Source organism: Jaculus jaculus, chromosome 12 (assembly GCF_020740685.1).
Source record: "Jaculus jaculus isolate mJacJac1 chromosome 12, mJacJac1.mat.Y.cur, whole genome shotgun sequence".
NCBI classification, from domain to species: domain Eukaryota; kingdom Metazoa; phylum Chordata; class Mammalia; order Rodentia; family Dipodidae; genus Jaculus; species Jaculus jaculus.
In genome coordinates, this window is record NC_059113.1 from 56,369,714 (window position 1) to 56,384,242 (window position 14,529).

The following is a 14,529-nucleotide window of genomic DNA, read 5'->3' on the forward strand; positions in this document are numbered from 1 at the left end:
AGCTTGGGTATAACATAGTCACACAGAGCTTCACTGAGCCAGTGGCCTCTGGGTTCTTGTCTTGTGAATCTTTATGAATGAAACCCACAGACCAAGAACAACATTTAAAAAGATTTTATTATAGAGATTATGGAACTTAAAAGAAGGAAGGAATGTAGAGCTCTTGAGGAGGCAAGAGGGGCTTCTGGAAAATGGGAAAAGCCCACCAGATTTAGATTAGGTGTTTTGTTTTTTTTTTAAGAGAGAGACAGACAGAGACAGAAAGAGAGAGAATTGGCTTGCCAGGGCCTTAGCCATTGCAATTGAATTCCAGATGCTTGTGCCAGCCAGTGGACATGTGCAACTTTGAGTGTGCCTCACCTTTGTGGGATCTGGAGAGTTGAATATGGGTCCTTGGGCTTCACAGACAAGCACCTTAACTGTTAAGTCATCTCTCCAGCCCCCAGATTAGGGTCTTTTATGAGAGTTTACTGAGTGGGTCCAGGCCTGGATGCCAGATGTCTAGGTGCCACCAAGTTTTCAAGAAAAAGGAGTTAATTCCTTTACATTTCTTTCTGTTCTAAGAAAGAAAGAGATAAGACCAGAGGTCCTTACTCACACCCACCAGTGAGGTTTTAGGGGGAAAGTGATAAGGAGAAAAGCCAGATTATCCCTTTCAGGTTCATAGACATTCTTTACTTCCACTTCTGGGGTCCCTGCTACCCCTTAGCTATCTCAACACCACCAACTCCCATGGCTCTCAGACCTTCAGACTCATTTACATCACTGGATTACCCAAAGTTCTATGAATTCTAATGAATGTCTTCTGGACATAATGTTATTCTAATGAATAACAGCACAGCAGAAGAGTCACCTCAGAAAAGTACACATGAACCTGATCTGGAGATAAATTTATTAAACTCAGATGTCACAAAATTTCTATTGTGATGGATAGCAAGGCAGAGATGGCAAATGAGACAGCCAAGGCTCAGGTCATCAGCCTGAAGGTTGCACAATCTTTGGGAAGATCATCCACAAGGAAATCCCAGCCAAAATGTCTTGCCTTCCATGGCATTTCCTCTTAAGCACCAACATGTTTTCTGGTAACACTCTACAAAGCAATAGCCCCAAATTTCTATCAGAAAATGATGATGGAAGTTTTCTTGAACATTTATTAGTGATTGTTGACAAGAAATGTGTTGCTGATCTCCACATGAAGAGGGGTGATCAAATAGTGGTGAATGAGGCACTGATGGTGGATAGTCTGTCCATTATGTTCATCTCCACATTCTTGGAAGTTGGCAGATGAATTGGCCTCCTGGTTGAGATTGTTGAGGATAATTTTACCTTCTCTAGATAACAAGTTTACAAGTTCCAATATGTTAATGAGCACACCAGCCTGGCATGGTGGCACATACCTTTAATCCCAGCACTCAGGAAGCAGAGGTAGAAGGATTGCCTTGAGTTCGAGGCCATCCTGAGACTACATAGTGAATCCCAGCTCCACCTGGGCCAGAGTGAAACCCTACCTCAAAAAAAAAAAAAAAAAAAAAAAAAGGCATACCAAATTTTGCCTGTATCTTGATACATAGAAATCATTTCAAAAACCTATGCCTAGCCAGATGTGGTGGCACATGCCTTTAATCTCAGCACTTGGGAGGCAGACATAGGAGGATCACCAAGAATTCAAGGCTACCCCGAGACTACACAGTGAATTCCAGGTCAGCCTAAGTTAGAGTGAGACCCTACCTTAAAAACCAAAAAAGCAAGCAAGCCAGCAAACAAACAAACAAAAAAACCTATGCCTAGAGCCTGACAACTTGAGCCAGGGTGATGGAGACAGACACTGAGGATACTCAAAACATATCAAAGCAGAAATTCAGAAGCTGCTGAAAGTTCAACACTAAAGTAGACTTTAAACACACCCAACACAGCTCAGGGAACTTTGTGGAAGAGCGACCGAGTGGTAGGGAATATCCACATGCATTTCTGCCCGCCCCCCCCCACACAATGATTGACTGCTGCTTTCACAACGCATAGCCCACAACCCCATGGTAAATACTAGTAATCCCACTGAGGATGGGCCCTCAGTGAAATGGGGCCAGAGAGGAGGGAAATGATATCAACACATGATGTGTCCATACAAAGTTTCTACTTAATTAAAAAAAATAAGGCTGGGCATGGTGGTGCATGCCTTTAACCTCAACACTCAAGAGGCAGAGGTTGGAGGAGTGCCATGAATTTGAGTATACTCTGAGACTACATAGTTAATTCCAGGTCAGCCTGGGCTAGATCCAGACCCTACCTTGATAAAACAAAAACAAAACAACAGAAAAACAAAACAAAACAAAAACTATGCCTAATAGAAGACATTCTTATATGGTTAAAAAACAAAATTCCTGACGCCGGGCATGGTGGCACACACCTTTAATCCCAGCACTTGGGAGGCAGAGGTAGGAGGATTGCTGTGAGTTCGAGGCCACCCTGAGACTCCATAGTGAATTCCAGGTCAGCCTGGACTAGAGTGAGACCCTACTTCAAAAAAAAAAAAAAAATCCCTGGGCTGGAGAGATGGCTTAGCAGTTAAGCCATTTGCCTGCAAAGCCAAAGGACCTCTGTTCAATTCCCCAGGACCCATGTAAACCAGATGCACAAGGTGGTGCATGTGTCTGGAGTTCGTTTGAGGTGGCTGGGAGCCCTGGCATGCCCATTCTCTCTCTCTGCCTTTTTCTTTCTCAAATAAATAAGTAAATTTAATTAAAACAAAACAATTTCTGCTAGGCATGGTGGCACACACCTTTAATCCCCGTACTCGGGAGGCAGAGGTAGGTGAATTGCCAGAAGTTCGAGGTTACCCTGAGACTACATAGTGAATTCCAGGTCAGCCTTGGCTAGAGTGAGACCCTACCTCAAAAAGCCAAAAATAAAATACAATAAAATAAAAAATTCTGGGCTGGACATATAGCTCAGTGATTAAGTACATTGATAAAGTATGAGAGCCTGAATGATCCTGAGATAGCCCAAGTTCAAATCTCCAGATTCCATATAAAACAGCTGTGGGTGTGCCTGTAACCCCAGTTCTGCAGGGGAGAAGAAACCAAAGAATCTTTGGAGCCCAGTAAGCTCCAGAATCAGTAAAAGGAACCCTGGCTCCAAGCTAGACCTAAGCGAAGAGTGACAGACTAGGAAAATGATTTTTCATTCTGGCCACCATAGGTGAGAAACCCCCACTGCTTGTGTCTAGGGTGCCACAGGAACACATACAGGTGCATGCACCACACACACCATACCACATTACATGCACATACAAGCATACACACACAAGCAAAAAAAAAAAAAAAAAGTTTAAAATTTTCTTTTCAAGGTAGAGTCTCACTCTTTTGTCCAGGCTCACTTGGAATTCACTATGTAGTCTCAGGGTGGCCTCAAACTCACAATGATCCTCCTACCTCTGCATCCCAGTGCTGGGATTAAAGATGTGTGCCACCACACCCAGCTAAGTTTAAGAATTTTTAATTAGGTGCCCATTGCAGGGCTGGAAAGATGGCTTAGTGATTGAGGAGCTTGCCTGCAAAGGCTAAGGACCCATGTTCAACTCTCTAGATCCCACATTAGCCAGATGCACAAAGGTGAGACAAGCCCAAGGTTGCACATACCCACTATGTGGTGCAAGCATCTGGAGTTCAATTGCAGTGGCTGAGCCCTGGTGTGCCAATTCTCTCTCTGTGTATCTCTGTCTGTCTCTAAGTGCCCATTGCAGATGAGTTTATAATCCAAAATAACAAAACATGTTACAGGAGCCAAGTGTGGTGGTACATGCCTTTAATCCCAGTACTTGAGAGGCAGAGGTAGGAGGATGGCTGTGAATTTAAGGCCACCCTGAAACTACATAATGAATTTCAGGTCAGTCTAGACCATAGTGAGACCCTACCTTGAAAAACTAAACACATACACATACAAAAACATGGACTGGAGAGATGGTTCAACAGCTAAAGGCCCTTGCTTGCAAAGGCTGATGGCCTGAGTTAAGCCAGAGCACAAAGTGGTACATGCATCTGTATTAGCAGTGGCAGGAGGGCCTGTCATGCCTATTCTCTCTCTGTGTCCTTGCAAATAAATAAATAAATAAATATGTTTTTAAGTTATAACTGATAAAACACTAGTAGACAGAAGAATGAGATTATACTCCCATAAATTTCATATAATCAAACTGTTGCATCTACTCTTTTTAACTACTTTGTTTGTTTGTTTTAAAGCAGAATCTCACTCTAGCCCAGGCTGACCTGGAACTCACTCTGTAGCCCAGGTTGGCCATGGACTCATGGCAATCCTCCTACCTCAGCCTCCCTAGTGGAGTGCTGGGATTAAAGGTGTGTGTCACCATTCCTGGCTCAAAAGTATTTTTTAAGGGGACTTGACAGATGGCTCAGCATTTAAAAGGTACTTTCTTGCAAAGCCTGATGGTCCAGATTCAATTCCTTACTACCCACATAAAGCCAGATGCACAAAGTGGCACATGTGTCAGAGTTTGTTTGTTGTGGCAGGAGGTCCTGACATGCCCATTCTCATTCTCTCTCTCTCAAATAAATAAATACTTTAAAAAATTGGGAAATACCAGAACTAGATGGTAAGACCCTATAGCTGAAGATTCCACATGCTTGGGCTGTAGGTCAGTGAGACATCAAGCTGGAGCTGAGCTGAAAACCTCCTCCCTGTGGACTAGCTTACAGAAAGCTAGAAAAAGCTATGCTGCACGCAGCTGTATGGGAGAGAGAGAAGTCATCGATGGTGTTGCACAGCAGTGGACCAAGCAAGCACTAAGATTGGGCAGCCAGGCCAAATGTGCCAACTGGTGCAATAGTGGCATGTCTGTTATGGGAGAAACCAACCACTCTCTAAATGGACTGCAGACCTGCACCATGGGAGGAAATACATTGCTGGCACTGAAAACCTAGTCAAAAACCTATGGTTGTGGAGGTCATGAGCCCTAGGGGTATAATGCCTGCTGTTGGCTAAAAAATATATATGTTATGCCTACCAAACTTTCCTATAAGCACTTTCTTAAATGTTTATTCCCATATATTAATACTACTCTCACTTTTGGTTAGAGAATCTTCTCTTTGAAGATAGTGGTGACCACTGGAGTGACCCAAAAGTCACCAAAGTGCTGAGAAGAACTGACAGTATAGTGTTCAGCATTGAGACATCTGTATCACACCATCCAAAGCTTTAGGGATCATTGTAGAAGAGGTGGTGGAAAGAATGTAAGAGCCAAAGGAAGGGTAGGATTGCTTACAATGAAATCTTCTAGACACAAAATTGCCTTGATATTCATGGCCTCACTGTGTGCCTGTAACTGCCTACATAATAGGAGGAAAAGATGATGACATCAAAATAAAAAGACAAATTTGAAAGGTAGGAGATACTATAAAGAGTATATTTGAGAAGTAGGGAATGGGAAGGGAGGAATTATCATGGTATTATTGTCTATACTTATGGAAACTATCAATAAAAAGTGAAAAATATGAGCCGGGCATGGTGGTGCACACCTTTAATCCCAACACTCGGGAGGCAGAGGTAGGAGGATTGCCATGAATTCAAGGCCACCCTGAGACTCCATAGTGAATTCCAGGTCAGCCTAGGCTAGAGTGACACCCTACTTCAATAAACCCAAAAAGAAAAAAAAAAAGAAAGAAAGAAAAGAAAAGAAAAGTAGGGGCTGGAGAGATGGTTTAGGAGTTAAGCACTTACCTGTAAAGCCTAAGAGCACTGGTTCGAGGCTCGATTTCCCAGGACTCAAGTAAGCAAGATGCACAAGGTGGTGCATGGTGCATACGTCTGGAGTTTGCAGTGGCTGGAGGCCCTGGCATGCCCATTCTCTCTCTTTTTCTCTCTCTCTGCCTCTTTCTCTCTCTGTATGTCACTGTCAAATAAATAAATGAAAATAAACAAAAAGTTAAAAATATTTTAAAAATTGGGGCAGTATGTTTTTTTTTTTTTTTTTAATTTAAAAGAAAAAAAGGTTGGCAGCATAAAAGCCATGTCAAAGCAGCCTAGGAGAGAAAAAAAAAAAAAACAGCAAAAAACACTTCTACTAACAAGTGAGGTGTATAAGACATCATCAACTGCAGCCAAGAAGAGGGAGAGATTCAGAGTGGCTAGAACCCACAGAAGCAGACAGAAGTGCTCCAGCAGTGGCAGAAACATGTCAGCATGGCCACAACCCCAAGGCTCAGACAGAGCCACAGGAGGAATGAGGTGAAGAGATTCTCCACTCACAACTTCCTCCTCACAAACTCAAGAAACATGAAGAGAGGATGGCAGGAACCAAAGGAGTAGCTGTGAGGAAAAGGATCGTGAGGACCAGCAGGAGAACTTCAGCCACCATCCACAGCTTCCCCTCCCCCGCCCCCAATGCAATCACCAGCAAGCACCAGAGACCTGGGGAAGGGAACTCACCTACACAGCACCAGGCACAGGCGATCAGAGCAGCGATCCAACAACCCAGCCAGCGTACCGAGCCAACAGCACAGCAAAGAGGGACCCAAGCAGGAGCATAGCATCACTGAGACCAAAACCATCCCAAAAGGTAACTGTGATTACACTAGGTCAGTACCCCCCAAATAAGCCTGGTATGTAGGCTTGAATAAGAACTGATAATTTCCCCTTCCATGGTAGGGTAAATTATATGTTAAATCTGATGGATGGTCAGATTTGCAATTCTTAAATAAGCTATATTTTGGGCTTGTCATTTGTTGCTTCCTCATTTATAGTGCCTTTGTTTCCACTTCTGTCCTTCATTGGAGAAGGGTCTCACTTGATCACAAGCTGACTTGGAACCTTCAGCGGACCAGAAATCTCAGCAAACCAGAAATTTGACAGGGTTAAGGGTGTGGGGCACCACACATCTTTAGGTACTGTGACTTTGTTAGAGGATTTGGTTGTAATAATACCTACTCTTGCATAAATACTCTGTGCTGTTTTTCAATGAATGTGTACATTGTTTAGTTAAATTTTAGAATCTGCCTGTATTTTATTCCAGTCAGCCTTCTTGAATATTCTCATAGCAGGCAAACCCAACATCTAGTGTCACTTTTGTGGTTACTCTGAGAGTCTTAAGAGCCAACACAGCACCTTAAGCTCCTACCCTGAAGATATATAATATCAGATTGGTTGATACATCTAATAATACTGCAGATAACTAGAAAATTCAAGCATTAAATTAATCCAAGATGTAAAAGAATCACTACATTATAATACAAGAACCACAAAAAATCAAGACAAAAGTGTCGGGGGGGGGGGGGAGGGAATTACCATGGGATATTTTTTATAATCATGGAAAATGTTAATAAAAATTAAACTATTTTAAAAAAGTAAAAAAATAAAGAAAAGTAAAAAAAGAAAACTCAAGACAATATAAATCCACCAAAAAGTATTAATGCATCAGAAATGACCTACAGTGAGACTGATTCAGAGGAAAATCCTGAGAAAGATTTCAAAAGAATGATTATAAATATGTTCAATGGAATAAAAGAGGAAATCAAAGGAATAAAAGAAGACACAGGAAACCAGTTTAATGAAATAAGGATGTCAATACAAGATATAAATAAGGAACTAGAAATAATAAAGAAAAACCAGTCAGAATTACTAGCAATGAAGAACACAGCCAATGAAATTTAAAAAAAAAGTGTAGAAAATCTCACCAGTAGAATGAATGAAGAAGAGGACAGAATATCTAAACTAGAAGACCAGGTGGCAGACCTAATACAGTCCAACAAAGAAAAAGACAAACTGATAGGATAGTATGAATGGCAATTTCAAGATATTCAGGACACTATGAAAAGATCAAACATTGGAATTCAGGGTACAGTAGATGGAGAAGAATTTCACTGCAAAGGAAAAATAGGGGTTTTCAACAAAATCATAGAAAACTACCTCCCCCAAATTGGGAAAGAGATGACAATGCAGACACAGGAAGCCTTTTGAACACCAAACAGACAAAACCTGGAAAAAACATCTCTGAGCCATATTATAATTAAACTACCAAACATACAAACCAAAGAAAATATATTGAAAGAAGTTAAGAGAGGGAAATCAAGTAATATACAAAGGCAAACCCATCAGGATCACAGCAGATTACTCAACACAAACTTGCAGAGCCAGAAGGGCTTGAAATGATGTATTCCAAGTTCTGAAAGATAACAGCTGTCAACCAAGGTTACTTTATCCTGCAAAGCTATCCATTCTAGTAGGCAGAGAAATAAGGACATTCCACAAAAAAAGCAGACTAAAGGAATATTTGAAGACAAAACCAGCCCTACAGAAAATACTTGACAGGACCCTCCATGTTGAAGAGAAAGCAAAGCACACATCTAAGGAACCTGGAAAAAACAAACCATACTCACATACAAGTTAATACAAGAGAGCAAAGGTAAAACCAGAAGAATTACATGGCAAGAAAAATGACCAAAATAAATACACAACTTTCAAAAATATCTCTTAATATCAACAGCTTCAATACCCCAACCACACATATAAGGAACCAGGAAGAAAACAAACAATACTCAACTACTAGTTAACACAAGAGAGCAAAGGTAAAACCGGAAGAACTACAAAAAATGGCGAAAATGAATACATAACTTTCGATAATATCTCTTAATATCAATGGCCTCAATGCCCCAACCAAAAGACATAGGTTAGAAGACTGGGTTAAACAGCAGGATCCTTCAATTTGTTGCCTCATAGAAACTCACATCTCTACAAAAGGATGGATACTATCTTAGGGTGAAAGGTTGGAAAACGGTTTTTCAAGCAAATGGGCCTAGAAAACAAGCAGGGGTTGCTATCCTAATATCTGACAAGGTAGACCTCAGTCCAACATTAGTTAAGAAGGATACAGAAGGTCACTTTATATTGATTAAAGGCACACTCCAACAGGAGGACATTACAATCCTAAACATATATGCACCTAACATGGGGGCTCCCAAATTCATCAAAAAAACACTATTAGAACTAAGGTCACAGATAACACCAAACACAGTGGTAGTGGGTGACATCAACACCCCACTCTCATCAATTGACAGGTCATCCTGGGAAAAAATAAACAGAGAGGCAACTGGATTAAATGAGGTCATAGAAGAAATGGACCTAACAGACATATACAGGATGCTGCAGAATATATATTCTTTTCAGCAGCACATGGAATATTCTCTAAAATAGTCCATATATTAGGACACAAAGCAAATCTTAACAAATACAGGAAAATTGAAATAATTCCTTGCATTCTATCTGACCACAATGGAATCAAGCTACCAATCAATAGCAAGAAAGGTTATAGAGCATACACAAAATCAAGGAAACTAAACAATACACTACTAAATGATGAATGGGTCAATGAAGAAATCAAGAAGGAAATCAAAGAATTCATAGAGTCAAATGATAGTGAGAACACAACATACCAAAAGCTTTGGGACACAATGAAAGCAGTCCTAAGAGAGACATTTATAGCTTTAACTGCCCATATTAAAAAATTAGAAGGCCGGGCATGGTGGCACACACCTTTAATCCCAGCACTTGAGAGGCAGAGGTAGGAGGATCGCCATGAGTTCGAGGCCACCCCGAGACTCCATAGTGAATTCTAGGTCAGCCTGGGCTAGAGTGAGACCCTACCTCTCAAAAACAAAAAATTGGACTGGAGGAATGGCTTAGCAGTTAATGTGTTTGCCTGCAAAGCCAAAGGACCCATGTTCGATTCCCCAGAACCCACACTCACGTTACCCAGATGCACAAGGTGGCACATGTGTCTGGAGTTCGTTTGAAGTAGCTTGAGGCCCTGATGTGCCTATTTTCTCTCTCTCTCTCTCTGTCAAATAAATAAATTGAAATTAAATATTTTAAAAAAAAGAAATTAGAAAGATCGCAAGTTAATGACCTAATGCATCACGTTAAAGTCTTGGAAAAAGAAGAACAAGGCAAACCAAAAATCAGTAGAAGGGAAGAAATAATAAAGATTAGGGCAGAAATTAATGAAATAAAAGCCAAAAAAAAAAAAAAATTCAAAGAAACAAAGAGTTGGTTCTTTGAAAGGATGAACAAGATTGATAAACACTTAGCAAATCTGACCAAAAGAAAGAGAGAAGAGACACAAATTAATAAAATTAGAGATGAAAAAGGCAACATCACAACAGATGCCAGAGAAATTCAAAAAATCATAGGGACATACTATAAAAACATATACTCCACTAAATATGAAAATCTGAAAGAAATGGATGATTTAATTGATTTATATGACCTACCTAAATTAAATCAATATGAGATTAATGACTCAAAGAGACCTATAACGAGTATGGAGAGCCAAGCAGTTTTCAAGTCTTCCAACTAAAAAAAGCCCAGGCCCAGATGAATTCATTGATGAATTTTTACCAGACCTTAAGGAAGAACTAACACCACTGTTTCGTAAGCTTTTCCATAAAATAGAAGAACTAATCCTACCAAACTCCTTCTATGAAGCCAGCATCAACCTGATACCAAAACCAGGCAAAGATAGAACAAAAAAAGAAAATTACAGACCAATCTCCCTCATAAACATAGATGGAAAAATTCTCAACAAAACATTGGCAAACAGAATATAATAATATATCAGAAAGATCATTCACCCTGACCAAGTAGGCTTCATTGCAGAGATGCAGGGATGGTTCAACATACACAAATCAATAAATGTAACACATTATATAAATGCACTGAAGGACAAAAATCACATGATCATCTCCTTAGATGCAGAAAAAGTATTTGACAAAATCCAACATCCCTTTATGCTAAAAGTCCTACAGAGACTGGGAATAGAAGGAACATATCTCAATATAATAAAGGCCATTGATGACAAGCCTACAACCAACATATTACTAAATGGGCAAAAACTGGAAGCTTTACTACTAAAATCAGGAACAAGAGAAGGGTGTTCACTATCCCCACTTTTATTTAATATGTTACTGGAAATCTTAGCCATAGCAATAAGGCAAGAGACGCACATAAGAGGAATACAAATTGGAAAGGAAGAGATCAAGTTATCATTATTTGCAGACGACATGATTCTATACATAAAGGACCCTAAAGAATCTACCAACAAACTGTTAAAGCTGATAAACACCTACAGCCATGTAGCAGGATACAAAATAAATACCCAGAAATCAGTAGCATTCCTATATGCTAACAACAAACACACAGAGGATATAATCAGAGAATCACTCCCATTCACAATTGCATCAGAGAAAATAAAGTACCTTGGGCTAAACCTAACCAAGGAAATAAAGGATCTCTACAATGAAAACTTTAAAACCCAGCATACCTGAATTTATGCTTTGCTCATAGCCCTGTGACCTTTGGCCAGTTGCCTAGGAAACTCCTTATCAGCCAGCACCTTCACACAACCCGTCCCCCTGAGATCCTAGATCACCTGCCCCCCCTCCCTGCCATTGACTACATGCTAGAATGAGTGTCCCTATATAATAACTAGGCATCAGTAAGGAACCTTGTACATCTTATTCCCTTAGGACCTTTAACTGCTTATAAAACCCATTTCCCTGACAATAAACTGAGAGAGCTGTTCACCATAGAAAAGAAAATTACAGATCAATCTCACTCATAAGCATAGATGCAAAAATCCTCAACAAAATATCGGCAAACAGAATACAAAAATATATCAGAAAGATCATTCACCCTGACCAAGTAGGCTTTATCCCAGAGATGCAGGGATGGTTCAACATACATAAATCGATAAATGTAACACATTATATAAATGCACTGAAGGACAAAAATTACATGATCATCTCATTGGATGCAGAAAAAGCATTTGACAAAATCCAACATCCCTTCAATAAAAGTCTACAGAGGCTGGGTATAGAAGAAACATATCTTAACATAATAAAGGCTATTTATGACAAGCCTACAGCCAACCTAATACTAAATGGAGAAAAACTTGAAGTTTTTCCACAAAAATAAGGAACCAGACAAGGGTGTCCATTGGCCCCACTTTTATTTTTTTTTATTTTTATTCTCAATTTTTATTAACATCTTCCATGATTATAAAAAAATATCCCATGGTAATAACCTCCCTCCACCCACCCCCACTTTTCCCTTTGAAATTCCATTCTCCATCATATCCCCTCCCCATCTCAATCAGTCTGTCTCTTATTTTGATGACATGATCTTTTCCTCCTCTTATGATGGTCTTGTGTAGGTAGTGTCAGGCACTGTGAGGTCATGGATATCCAGGCCATTTTATGTCTGGAGGGAGCATGTTGTAAAGAGTCCTACCCTTCCTTTGGCTCTTACATTCTTTCCGCCACCTCTTTCACATTAGACCCTGAGCCTTGGAAGGTGTGATCGAGATGTTACGCAGTACTCCAGTCACTTCTTTCCAGCACTATGATATCTTCTGAGTCATCTCAAGGTCACTGCCATCTGAAAAGAGAAGATTCTCTACCCAAAGGAAGAGTAGCATTAATATAAGGGTATGAATATTAAAAGAAGTGCTTACTGGGCAGTTTGATAAGCATAGCATATACATTTATCCAGACATCAGTAGATGTTACACCCCTTGGGCTCATGACTACCCTTGTTTTAAGTTTTCAGTATCAGGGATATATTCACTCTCATAGAGCGGGCCTCCAGTCCAACTAGAGGGCAGCTGGTTTCCACCATGATAGATGTGCCACTATTGCACCCATTGGCTCATTTGGCCTGGCTGGCCACTTATAAGGCTTGCAGTGTCCACTGTTGAGTATCTTCACTGGTGGTATCTCTTTCTCCCATTGAACTGCATGTAGAATGGTTTCTATCAGCTTTCTGTCAGCAGGCCTACATGGAGGAGGTTATCAGCTTGGTTCCAGCAGGATTTCTCAGTGGCCTACCAGCCCAAGTAATAGGAGTCTTCAGCAATATGGCTCCACTTTTAATTAATTAATTAATAATTTAATTTTATTTATTTAATTCCAGGAAGTCTTAGTCATAGCAATAAGACAAGAGGCACACATACAAGGTATACAAATTGGAAAGGAAGAGATCAAATTATCATTATTTGCAGATGACATGATTCTATACATTAAGGACCCTAAAGACTACCAGTAAACTGTTAGAGCTGATAAACACTTATAGCCATGTAACAAGACACAAAACAAACACACAGAAATCAGTAGCCTTCCTAAATGCAAACTATAAACACAAAGAGGATGAAATCAGAGAATCCCATTCCCATTTGCATCCAAAAAACTGATAATAAAGTACCTTGGAATAAACCTAATCAAGGAATTGAAGGATCTCTACAAGGAAAACTTTAAAACACTCAAGCGAAAAATTGCATAAGACACTGGAAAATAGAAAAACATCCCTTCTTCTTGGATCGGAAGAATCAATATTGTAAAAAATGGCAATCTTACCAAAAGCAATGTACATATTTAATATAATCCCCATCAAAATTCCATTGGCATTCTGCACAGAAATAGGAAAAAAAATCCAAAAATTCATTTGGAAACACAAAAAAACTCGAGAATCTAAACCAATTTTGAGCAACAAAAATAAGGCTGGTAGTTTACTATGCCCAATTTTTACCTATACTACAGAGCCACAGTAAAAAAAAAAAGCATGGTACTGGCACAAAAGCAGATATTTAGATCAATGGAACAGAGTGGAGGATCCAGATGTAAGTCTGGGTAGCTATAGCCACTTGGTCTTCAACAAAAATGCCAAAACTACTCATTGGAGAAAAAATAGCCTCTTGAGCAAATGGTGCTAGGGAAACTGGATATGTATCTGTATAAGGGTGAAAATAGATCCTTATCTCTCTCCATGCACAAGAATTAAGTCCAAATGGATCAAATAGCTTAATATCAGACCTGAAACTCTGAAACTGCTAGAGGAAAAAGTAGGAGAAGCCCTTCAACATATTGGTCTTGGCAAAGACTTTCTGAATATAACCCCAATTGCTCAGGCAATACAACCACAGATTAACTGCTTGGACCTCATGAAATTACAAAGCTTTTGTACAGCAAAAGACACACTGTGAATAGAGCAAAGATGCAACCTATAGAATGAGAGAAAATCTTTGCCAGCTATACAACTGATAGAGGATTAATATCTACGATATACAAAGAACTCAAAAAATTAAATAATAAGAAATCAAACAACCCAATTAAAAAATGGGCTATGGGCCAGGCAGGGTGGTGCATGCCTTTAATCCCAGCACTTGGGAGTCAGAGGTAGGAGGATCACGATAAGTTCGAGTTATAGCTCTAGGGCTCATGAATACCGCTGTTGTAGGTTTCCGGTATCAGGAATCTATTCCCTCCCATGGAGTAGGCCTCCATTCCAACTAGAGAGCAGTTGGTTTCCCCATAACAGACATGCCACTATTGCCCCTGTTGGCTTATTTGGCCTGGGTGGACAAATTTAAGGTTTACAGTGTTCACAGTTGAGTATCTCCACTGGTGATTTCTCTCTCTCATTGACTACATGCAGGATACTTTTTTCCAGCTTTCTGTCAGCTGGACTACATAG

At 40.0% G+C, this 14,529-nt stretch overlaps 1 pseudogene; it reads left to right on the top strand.

The window, feature by feature from the left end:
- The first annotated feature begins 944 nt into the window (after positions 1 to 944).
- On the top strand, positions 945 to 1,305 carry LOC101600014 (annotated as a pseudogene).
- The last annotated feature ends 13,224 nt before the right edge of the window (positions 1,306 to 14,529 follow it).